The sequence below is a fragment of the Lepisosteus oculatus genome, chromosome 24 (genome assembly GCF_040954835.1).
Source record: "Lepisosteus oculatus isolate fLepOcu1 chromosome 24, fLepOcu1.hap2, whole genome shotgun sequence".
Lineage (NCBI taxonomy): Eukaryota > Metazoa > Chordata > Actinopteri > Semionotiformes > Lepisosteidae > Lepisosteus > Lepisosteus oculatus.
The window spans coordinates 7,509,849-7,522,222 of NC_090719.1; the positions used below are offsets into that span (position 1 = coordinate 7,509,849).

Genomic DNA, 12,374 nt, shown 5'->3' on the forward strand with positions numbered 1-12,374 from the left:
ACAGAACAATCAGACCCACAGCTTATCACGAGACCTTAAAATTTGGTTACACTTGTTATTTTTTATTTGCAAGGAGACTCTTCTTTGTGCCTTAAACATACGTCTTTGTGCCTTAAAGATACAATATTTCTTGCAGAGTACCTGGACTGATGCATCACAGACATGTAATGAACAGTGTATCCCTTTATCTTATGCACACCATGATGTAAGTGGTTGAAAAGTAATTAATTATAAAAGACTAATACTACTAATGTGCTACGGACATAATAGGCAGTTTAATTTTAGTTACACCTTCCACACATCAATAGGACATGCTGTACTAGGACTGCAAACTCATTACTAGGTCTGAGAGAGCCCAAAGCATTTTAATGATTCTCTTCCTGAGTTTCAGGCTTTGTTCTGAGCAGAATATAGACAAGTGCCCGGGTGCAGCATGGAATTATAGATGTTGCATAGGTAATTGTTGTTTCAGCTCTGAGCAAATTAACCAGAGAATGGGGGAGGATAGTGCTGCAAAATTCAGCTTCTCATATGTTGTACATTTTGTTGGGAAACAGACAACAAAGAAATCAGAAAATAGTGATGAAAATGTGTTTTCTGGGAATGAATAGATTCATTTTAATATATTGCTATTATATTACATTTATATTATAAATAAAGATAAGACTACATCCAAATCCCAATCTTCCCTTTATTGTATCTATTGTCTTTCCATGTGAGAATACATCGTTTTTTTACACAAAAAATTCCAGTATTATCTGATTACACTTGTTAAAACCATGCCTTTTTCTTACCACACTTGCAAAACATTTTTCCAGAGGAAATCTTTAAGAAAGTTCATTAAATAACATGTAGCTTACTTTGTAAGAAAAAAAACTGACTGGATTACAAGTGATGTTACAAATTTTCAATTACTAGATTGCATACTGCAAGGCAAAAAAAAATCTGAAGGAGTGGATATTGTTTACTGTAAATACTGATTCAACCTTATCTGTCAAAAAATCAATTACACAAGGTATCACTAACATTCATTTGATTCATCCTTCATGTCTAACGTCACATATACGTTTTTTCTACACAGTTCTCAAATGCCTATATACGCAAAAGTTCCCCTATGAAGATACTGATCTGATTAGTAACTCATTGCTCTTCCCCTCCCACACAAGTCATTTCACTGGAAAAAAAAGACAAGACATCATCTCTGATCTTATTCAGCTATATGCTGAGTATATGCAGAAAACAGCTTCTCTTAAATTTTTCAACCATACCAATGAGAATAAAACGCAGGTTAGTTTGTGCCTACAATACAGCATATTTGAACTTCCAGAAAGCCTTTCATACCACTCTGAATACAAAAGGTTGTTTTTATGTAAACCTGAAACTGCAGATTCCTCCAACCTGCCCATGTTTGAGCTACCTGTCTTTTAGCAATAGCCTCATCCCCGAGGTTCAGGATGAAACGCGTGAGAGGCATTTCCTCACCAACATTACTGAGAGAGCCCTAACTGATTAATGATAGGAATTACTATCACAGTCAGCTAGTAACATTAATAATAATAACATCTCTTTATTAACCTTATACAATTACCCAGGCTCGAACCCGTAACACCTCATCACAGAGCTCATCCTATGCTGAGCCCCACTCGAGCCCACACCGGATTCTTAAAACTTAATATGTGAGAATCCAAGATCATACCCACTAACAACTTAATGTACAAAAAATGCACATGTAGAAACCAGAGTGTGATTATTGCTGGAGTACAACATGCTGCATATCTGACTAGGGGCCACTGCTCTGATTCTTACTAATGATCTAAACTATGGTACTGTTAGAAAACATGTCAAGTCTGCCAGTGACAGAAAAACAGAGGGAGCAACAAACACATTTGTAGAAACAGCAACAAAAGACAGATACCAGAGTGGAAAGGCACTTACCAAATTAAACTAAAGGCAAAGCATCACATACAGGTACAATGAGCATTTTAAACACAAGATGAGGAATAGATTTTGAAGAATCAACAAGATGATCTTATCAATGTCCTCATTGTAATAATGTGGGGATAAAGACCAATAAGGCAGTACAGTATTTACAGTACAGTTAACTTGGGATTTACGGTGAAACTGGGACAAGTTGAAACAAAGAGGATGTTCACTTAGGGATTAAAAACAGGAGACACTACTTTACTCAAAGAGTCAAGAGGGGTATGTCAGGAGCTACCCAGCCCTAATGTTGAAGCACATTCAACAGGATCTGTCAAAAGAAGGAAGAGTAAGATTCTGGGATCAATAAACAAACAAACAAGGCGCTCAGATTGGACAGCTCTCATTTCTAACCTTTCTGTTCTGTTCCCAAGTTTCTGTCAGGAGAGAGCGTTCTCAGCACCTCACCTCCTGCAGCCCTCTGAGGTGTCAGAGTACATCAAAGAAGAGAATGTGAACTTCTGATTGAAAAAGAAAAAAAAACAGGAGACAGCAGAGAGAACAAAGTGAAGTTGATGCTTCAGAAAGCTATTAAATTTCCTGCCAACTACATGAAATGAAAACCAAAAGACGTCTTCTGTTTCTGACTCAAAGAGAAATGCGTTCTAAGACCTAAGAGCAGAGCTGTCAGTGAGGTGGGTGAGTCACGTTCCTGCTTCTCTCCCCAAAAAAGCATGGGAGCTGAACTATTTAAAAATATGTTGATTCTAAAAGAAGATCCTTCTCCAATAACTTGTATCAAGGAACTTGAGATACCAGGGGGCTTTATATATTTCAAAACCTTTTTGATTTACCTACAGAAATTCCCCTTCTGTAGACAAATGTCAAGATGACCCCACAGAATCTGCTAGTGGGAATCAACCAACTCCCACTGGTGTTACACACCCTAGAAAAAAGCCAGTTGCAAAGTTTACAGGGATGACTTTATACAGCCTATTATTATAGTGTAGCCAAAGACTGTACCATTGTAAAAAAAACTTGGCGAACTACACGAGATGTATTCCGGTTGAAAAAAGAGCTGGCAAGATAATTTTAAGAAATAGGCCAAGATGTAGGAGATTGCAGCTGTAGTGTCATTATTTCGACAGACTATAGCTGAATGTGTGAAGAGCTAATTAAAATCGCAAATGAAACTTTCTCCTAGTTGCCAAGCTAGCCAAGCTGTGTGGGAAAACAGACAGAAAACAGAAAGTCAAAACAAATAAATGACTCTGGGCATCTTTTTTTTCCCCTCTTCACAATAATCCATGATATAAAGTGTGTTCCCCACAGACACAGCCCTCATGTGCACATAGGAAAAGCACAGGCAGATACTCAGCTGAAATGATTTTAAACTAAACAGCTCATGGGCCACAGACTTAAAATGTATAGTCTTCACACCTTAAAACCAGCGATACACAGCATTCTTAAAAATAGCACTGCAACACACTGTGGTGATAAATGGGGCAGACTGCATTGCGTAACATGTTACCATATCCAAAAACATGCTGTGTATTCAGCATTCAATCGGGGAGAGGATGCTAGCTTTCAAATAACAACAAATAACAAAAAAACACAACAGAACACCATTTAAAAACATTGTGGATATCTCTTAGTTGCCACACAGCCACAAATGATATCGAAACATCTTGACACATTGTACTGTACTTGTCTGGTTTTATAATGAAGAGGTAAGAGCTCAAGAGATTCATTTGACAAGAAGAAACTTGATGGCACACTCAAATTTACCTAGATTTACTTTTAAGAAAGCCTCATCACAAACAGCTGGCTCTCTTTTACTGAAGGCCTGCACTAAATCGCTAGATGAATACTCTGCATTTGAGGTCTGAGAATAGTTTTTGAAAACTTGAACGTGTTTTTTTAGAAAGGAAGAAGTTAAAGATGCTAAGTCGAGCTGTCTTGAGGTAAAAGAAGAAACGGGTTGAAACTGTGGGTATTTTGCAGAAGTAGAAGATTGTGACATTCCCCCGTGTGCTGGCTCTGTGCTCTCAGGCCTGTTACGACACACTGCTCGGCCTGTATGACAGCGCTGCATCCGGCCATGCTTTCCCAGCCCGGCCAGAAAAGAAAACGTGCCGGCGGACAGGGGTGGGGACAGGGGGAAGAATTTGGGATATTTCCTTCTCTGCCGCATGGGTGGGGAAGACGTTGAAAACAAAAATGTGAGAACCTCTTGCCTTCCTTTCAGCTCTGAAGGGCGATAAAACAATGAGCGCCGTTGAGCAGGAGAGGTGCGGAGGAAATGGTCGCCAAGGGAGCCGCGCCCTCCTCGGGGGTCCTGGAGTCCCGAGTGCCAGGCACCGGCCCCTTCGTGCCGTCCAGGGCTCGGGGCTGGTCCTGTGCCGCTGCCTCTCAGGAAACCGGCCCTGCCCTAGGCGAGGCCTGCTCAGTCCCACGGGAAACTCTGAGCTACGGACCAAACACTTTCCTTTCATTTTATTTTAACTTGGCCAAGGGAGGAGGGGGGGGGATAGATCCTTTACAATAATTTATTGTGCACTCAGCACTTCACAGGGAGCGGGCTGGTGATGGTAAGATTCTATATCGGCCTTTGATCAGCTACAAAAAGGAGCTTTATACTTGCTTTTCAGCCAAATGACCTTGTCAACTGCTACCTACTACTTTTCAACAGGGATCTCCAACCCTTGTGCTGAACAGCCCCATTTCAGCAGGTTTTGTTGGTCACCATTATATCACCAGCTTCTAAAAACTGTAGAATTGAACATATGCGGAAAATATCAGCGGTGATTTTTTAGATTAAGTCATTTGTAGCTCATTTAGTATTGGAATCGAAGCCCACGGGGACCAGAGCTTTTTTAATTGAACAAATGACTTGTTTGCTTCAACTTCATCAATCTTTAACAACATGTGCCCTAAAAGACAAAATTGGGGATCTCCAAAACCAGGGTTAGAGTCCCCTACTTTTCAACGTTTTAAACCGGGAATTTCCAGGACTCATTTCTCTCAGAAACAGCAATCGCACGTAACTCCTGAATCTATTATTCTGTCACTATGTTAACAAGGGCCCTTGAAATCACTTTTCAGTCAAGTCTATTTTGTGAAAAACTTTTGCCTGAACAAGGCCTATTAAGAACATGAAAAGCAATCTGCATTTGAAACAACTTCTGACAACAGAACAGGTGTGCTTTGCACATAATAAATGAAGAATTTGACTTCAGGTCACTCAACAGATGATGGAATCTGATATTTTTGTGTGGAAATCTCAAGGACTTTAGTGACACCTGTTTCCTGTAATGGGTTCTACAATGGAAATCTTCACCAGGTCTTGTAACATAAGATTCTTGTAAACTAACATAAAAAAATGCTCATCAGCCTTTCAGGCTAAATATACAAGAGTGATATTTTCAAATCCAGATTGTATGTACTTTGATGGAACTGTGCTGGTATACACAGTATTTAAAAAAAATCAGATGACACTCCCCAAGGGGGGAAAATGTAAATTAATTCCCAATTGATGGAAGCTTTTGATAGATTTACAATCACACCAGGCACAAAGTGGTTATTGTATAGGACATTAACAGTACCAGAATCCCTTCTCTGGGCTAAATGCACCATGCGTCACCAGATCACTGGAATGGAACAGCTCTGAATTTCATTGGTGTTTCAGAGAAGAAAAAAGAAAGGTTTCTGAACAGTTTCTGAAGAAGACAGACATGTTTCCAAGCAGTCAATCCCTAATGAAAGTCCCTGTTGGAGTTTCTTTCTTAAAACAGCTCAGCAAGCGGGGCACACATTTCTTCTGAAACCAAGAGCTTGCAGGGGTGGGAAATTCCAGCACAAGATCAGAAGAGTGATAGCCTGCCAAAAATTCAGGTAGGTAAGTAGAGATGCACGGCAACATATACATGGGATTGTTTGTAATATAGATCAAAGCAAACAAATGCCAAAATACGAGCAAAATGAAATGAATGTCACTTTGCGTTTTGTATTGCACAGACACACATAATGGATGACATCCCCTGAACTGTGCACTGTCAAAACCTTTTACCCTTACAATCCTATCACTTCTTCAAAGTGCCCAAAGAACACAACCCCCCTGTCCTGATGCGGAACACGTTAGCAGAACCCGAAACATTCTGATACTGGAGGAGAAAAAAGGAAGCAAGTATTTAAACCAGCATCTTGAGTAGCAAAGAATAGCCTAAGAAATGAATAGAAACTGCTCAGACAAGCATAAGACGTGAAATAAAAATGAGGAAACAATTCTTGTGTGTTCAAAGGAATAAGAGTGCCAGATGAAGTCACAAAATAACAAAAGACACTAGTTGTTCACTGATGTAAGGATAGAAAATATATTTAAAGTATCTTTCCCATTCTTGGCAGAAGAAGTTTGTCTGCACATGCATGATGTACTTAGTTCACCTCATAAGTTATTTTTGAAAGGCATCAGTCATCCCACTGACTAAAAAATGATGATATCCTTACTTTAACCCTCATCAGCTATTGTTTTAGAAATGGGTTCAAATAAGAGTGCATGGAGTTCAGCAGTCTCATTATGGCTGCAGAGATATCAAGTCTGCATTTCAACTAGAATGGCCTTCGAGGAAGTTTGTGCTTCAAACGCAGTTCCAAAAAGACTATCCCCAAACCTTTCAACTGCACACTTAAATCCAGCTGCTTGCTTGGCAGCTCATAGTAGGGCCCAGGAAACTGAGCAAGAAAAAAAGACGCCACATAAGAACTGCCAAAGCATGACACACCTCTGTGTTAGAAGGCCCCATGCTAAAATCACACATAAAGAATAAAATAAAACCGACACGCATACTTGCATGTCTCATCCCAAAACAATCAAGGCTGTGCTCTCCATTCCCAGGACACAATTTAGTGCAGACAGGCAACAGCATATTCCCACCTCTCAACACTTCATCTATAAAAGGCATTGACTCTTCAAAAGTAGCCAAGCATGGAAAAATCTCTCCCGTTGCACAGCACTTTGATTTGCTGCAGGACTGTCTTACACCACCCGAAGATGAACAGAAAGGTTTGTGTGAAAGTTACAGTATACAGAGTCCTACTCAACCTCTGTCTATTCAGATCAATTTGAAAGCACAAGCAAGATAAATATGAGGCACCTGGTACACAGCAATACGTATAGTGATGCACAATAAGAACACAAATTTCTGCTCCTATCATTTACATCTCTTTGTGCACACACATACTGTTATTTTCATTTTGACTAGTGTTCCTTTAAGATAACCAACTTAAGTTGTGATTTCATTAAAAGTTGAGTTTCTCAGCGTTTGAAATTTGAGTTGAGTTAAATTTGCCACAATTAGATGAGTAAGAAGATGCATGAACAGTACATTAAAAACAACATGATTTAAATTAACACAGGAACAAAGAAAGATATGACAATTCCCCACTTGCATATTGAAGGTCACCCGACTCCTATTAGTATGATCAAAGTCGGCGTGTCAGAGAGAGAAGTTGCCTATAGCATTAAAACTAAGTAAACTAGTTCTTAATAATAATTAATTGTATTTATATAGGTCTGGGCAGCAAAGTGCTCGCGTGAGTTTCTGGGTGCTACGGTTTCCTCCAACAGTCCAAAGACATGTTGGTGGGTTAATTGTCTTCTTAGAAAATTGGCCTAGGTGTCTGTCCTGCAATGGACTGGTGTCCTGTCCAGGGCATACCCTGCCTTGTGCCCACTGCAACACAGTGATTGACTGAGAAACACTGGTTCAGAGAACGCCACCTACAAAGTCCACCAGCATCTCTTACATAAGGTGATTTTCCCTGGAGTGCTCCCACCCCAGTACTGACCCAGACCAGCCTTCATAGCTTCCGACACCTGAGAAAGTCCGGTTTTAGAAGGGGGCAGGACTGGAGTCCACTGTGCCTACTCCTGGGAGTGGAGGAACACAGGAGCATGACATTTGCAAATGAGAGGAGGAGACAATTCCATCCTCTATGAACATCCCACTGCAGTCTATCCTGAGGCTAGCCAGGTCTATGCATCAACAATGCCCGTACTACACTCATACTAAAAGCTTCGTGTTTTAAACTAAAAGCTTATAATGATTCTTTCATCTGCATTTTTATTTACCCACTGCGTGGTTGTGTTTTGTGCCCATTTGGAAAAACGTAGTTAAATCCATAGACCTGATGGATTCTTTTGTGTATCAGCATATGAAGACCTGCAAATCATAAAAAGGCAAGCTGCAATCCAATGGGAGTCCTGCTTCAATCTCTGCACTCGCAACAGGGAAGAAATAATATAAAAAGAAAAAGAAGGCCACAAACCCCAGCACGAAAAACACCTGGGAGAGACCTAAGGTTTTGTACAAAAGCTATTTGTTTGCCTCTGCAAAAACATTTATGGAATTTGGAATCAATAGCACCATTCTGTTCTGTAAAGTGCAACAAATGTGTCAGTGGATTCTTAAAACCGCCTCAGGGAGGAAAATGTTTCTCAGTCTTGTGTAGGGGGTAGTATGCAGCACTGCTTTTTCCTCTGATGGGGTGTTAATTATGTATTGTATTTGAAATAAAGCTTAGTTTTCAAGTTCCTACAGGTATTCACTAGTAAAAAAAAAACTATACTAAAGAGCTATGTTATACCATACCGCGGGCAAGGCTAGAAAAGGGAACATACAGTTCTAAAAAAGTCTCAAAGTGATCGTGTTAAGTCTAAATGTAATTAGCTTTTTCCCATCCTAGATGTTACTCTGTTACAATTTTTCAAACTCCCCAGCCCCTCTTCCTGATCAAAAAGAACACAAACCCTGTTAAAATCAAAAAATGTTCAGGTGAAGGAATGCAATTTGCCTCTTGCTGCAGTTTTGATCCTATTTTTCCACACACGTAACACTTCATCCACCAAATATAGAGAGTCAAGGGTCAGTTTTGTAACCTGTTGTGAATTTAGCACATTAAGTTATCAACCGTAGTGCCTTTTGCTTCATTGGGAGAGCTACTATAATGGAAGGACAAAGGAAAGAGCACACTCAGTTTTCTAAATTTGTCATGCGCCAGTCTTTTCCTAGATCACGTGTGCTCAACAGCTGAGATCCCTGTTCTTGTTTTACTGATAAGGCTCCCATGCACTCAAGTTCAATTTTCCATGAAAGCCCATTTCCGTCGGCTTCTATCCCCGAGGATGGCTTGCTGTTTCTGAAATGCCGAGAGATAAGGATAACTCAACACAGGGGCTGACTGCCAAAAGGCGAAGAAATGTTCCTTTCTTTTCTGGATGGTGGTAAAAAATCAGGGATGCTTTCTCTTGTGTCAGCTAGGAAAAGAACAGCACTTTGACAGCTCTTTGCAGTGCCAGACATACCTGCAGGATGTACTGGTCTTTTTCCATGCTTCCTTTGTATACCGTGTTCTTTCTAAAGCAGGGGGCTCCAACCCTGATCCTGGAGATCAGTCCAGTTAGTCACCTATTTCTAAACATTGCAAACACTTGTGTGATATTGATTAATTAAGCCAGGGGTCTGTTCAATTAACAGAACTCCAATCCTTAGAGACTGAAGGGTTTTGGTCCCATGTGATCTCTAAATTACTTAAACAAATCACCTGCTTAATTGGTCACAGTGAAATTGTTCTAGGTCTTCAGAAATAGGTGATTTAGTAGTGACCTATAAAACCCAGCCTGAAGAGCTCTTCTGCTCTAAGAAATGTCACACAATTGTATGTGCAGAGTAATACCCTAGTTAATAGAAATTGAACTGTCTGATATTCTTTTCCAAACTGACTTACATCTGTACTCATTCACACAACAGGGCAATTTATTGAAGCAGTCTGAATGAAATCCTTTTGCACAAGGGTACAACAGAAGTGCCCTACTTAGGATCTGAACCCCTACCTTCCAGTTACAAGTCTGGAGACTTAACCACTACACTACATTGCTGTCTGATGTTACTGAAGAGGATAAAATCATACATCACCTCTGTACAAATGTCCTCTTTTCCTTCAGCAATACATCTATTTTGGCATGCCAATTTTTATACACATCAAAATGAAGCCAGAACTAACCATGGATCTTATGGAATCAAACATGTATTTCTGAGGATATTAAAACAAAGCTTGCAGTGTGAGACCCTATTCAATGAACTGTACACATGTGGCACTTGAAATAAAATTGTGGGTTCAAATGGCACATTTCTTACATGTCTTGAAAAAGGAACTAAGCTGGGTCCATCTTTTGGAAAGCACTTTGCAAAAATACCCTAGAACTCAGAAATGAAATGTAGGAAAAAAATAATATTGTATTTATTTCTGAAACTTCGGAGCATAGAACACAAAATCTTCAGGTAAAAAGTATCACTTGTATGCGCATTCAAATTTCTATCTATCTATCTAGCTGTTTATGGTGTAGTGCTGTTGACTTATTTAATTCTTATACTTGTCTCTATGGACTGCTGTTTCCAAAAGAATGACCTGTTATCTCAGCCCTTCACCTCTCCACATGTGGTAATGATTTTCTTTCTCAGGTCTCTTGGTTGTTACTCTCTTGTAAACTCCACTAGATAAGTGTCAGAAGGGTCCTAAGATCCATGTCGGGGACATTTGGAAAGAGTAATATGCAGGAATCTATTGATATGACAGAGGCGGGTAGAATAAAACTGCTTGACACAATTGATATTGCACAAATTCTTGCCAGACTGTGGAAAGCCACAGGAAGTAAGATACGCAAACAGTCATCCATTGATTTATCCAAGTCTCTTTATTTATTACACCAGCATCTTGTGAAATAATATTACAGTTTTGTAGCCTTCACACCTTTTCACTCATGGAGGGAGCAAAGATACCCTGGACACCTCACAAACACACAAATCTCTGACTACAGCACATTGTGCTTCAGAAAAGATCTGACTACATGCCAGATTTGCCATATCAGCTGGGGAAGGGTGTATCAGATCAAACCATAAGCCATTCTGCAACGGTCTGCAGAGCAGAATTCTTTCAATTCTTACATTATCGAAAACCGAGTTTCACCACACTTATTAACACTTAGAAAACATAAATGTGCATAAAGTAACTTAAATGGACTACATACATTTGTAGGGGTTCAAAGAAACGCACTCACACTCTCTGCTTTATTGCAATTCGTATGTTATGATTTGCAACAGGACTTCCAAACTGCTTAAGAGACCAAGTTCTAGAATTCATGAAGAAAGAGAATCACAAACCCCAGAAAAGAAAAACCTCCCTCACTCATGTCTTAAAGCAGTTGCTAGGAGCCAGCACAGAAAGATGACTCAGTGTATTCACACCTCTACTAATCGCTCACGTCAGGCAAACAGTGTTTATTATTAGGGAGGTTTACATCAGCAGTTCGCTTCTCATGTTACTGTGGCTATTTCCATAATACACAAGTGTTCCCCATACCAAGATTGGCTACATTCAGCACACAGGGCATCAATGTTAAGGAGCTGAAACTGTGTGATCTTGACATTTGCTAAGAGATTAAAAAACATGCCTTATACGGTATGTCAGTGCTAGCTAACAATGAATACCGCCCGTTCATATCTGCTTGCTCAATTAGAGATCTGAGCTCAGTGATCCATATGACAACACTTGTGAGGAAATCTCAGTTCCACTGGAGGTGTTTCCATTTATAGAGGATGAGGCATTACTGCTTTAATGGAAAGAGGAAAGAACATTAAACCACACCAGAACAGGGAACATTTTGACTGAAACTCTGTGAGTGCTCTTAAATCCTTTAAGAGCTAAGGCAAAAGAAAGAAACTTAAAACTCCAATTTAACATTCATTTTTTTATCATACTACCCTCAATACCCAGAGTCACTTTAAGAACTACATGAAAATAAATGACAGGATGGAATATGCAGAGGTCCTGATTTTTTTTTCTCCACTCCCCTGCCTCTTACTGACCCTGAAGACTGTTCATTCAAGAGGTGAGAGGCCAGCTCAACTCTCATGCCTCAACTGTTCAGGCGTCTCCTTAAGTAGCATAAATATACTCGTATCAAAGCATGACTATCAATTGATAGTCATATCAAGAGTTCCTAGTGTTCCCTCCAAATACAAACCAAAGATCCCTGCAGAGAGATGTGGACAAATGTCACAGAAAGTCCCAAGATCCCCTACCCACTGTAGTGCTCATCCCAGCATGCAGTGCTTGGTCATGTGACATTCATTCTTCTGGAAGCTGCCCATCTCCTCTTTGATTATTGGAACCAAACAGCCACAGAAACCCAGGCGATCTTTCACATAACTCCATTTCACAGCATGACTGTCACAAGCTCGAGAGTCACAGGCACGCCACTTTCTAGTCAGGCTCGTATCACTGAGGGGAAAAGATGTTATTACAAAACCACAACATCTATAAACTGATCAAACAGGAACCACATCCTCTCGAACTTAAAAAAAAGGTCCCTAAATCGAACATATCTGGACGCCCTA

At 40.0% G+C, this 12,374-nt stretch overlaps 1 protein-coding gene across 13 annotated transcripts in view; it reads right to left on the bottom strand.

The window, feature by feature from the left end:
- The window catches only part of rapgef1b (Rap guanine nucleotide exchange factor (GEF) 1b), a 90,413-nt gene that overhangs the window by 58,579 nt on the left and 19,460 nt on the right, over positions 1-12,374 (bottom strand). The window contains exon 2 of one of the 13 annotated variants that reach the window (XM_069183565.1): positions 2,335-2,441. The exons of the other annotated variants lie outside the window; for them this stretch is intronic. The gene's annotated coding sequence lies outside the window, so the exon portion shown is untranslated. The remainder of the gene's footprint in view (positions 1-2,334; positions 2,442-12,374) is intronic. 13 annotated transcript variants of the gene reach the window in all.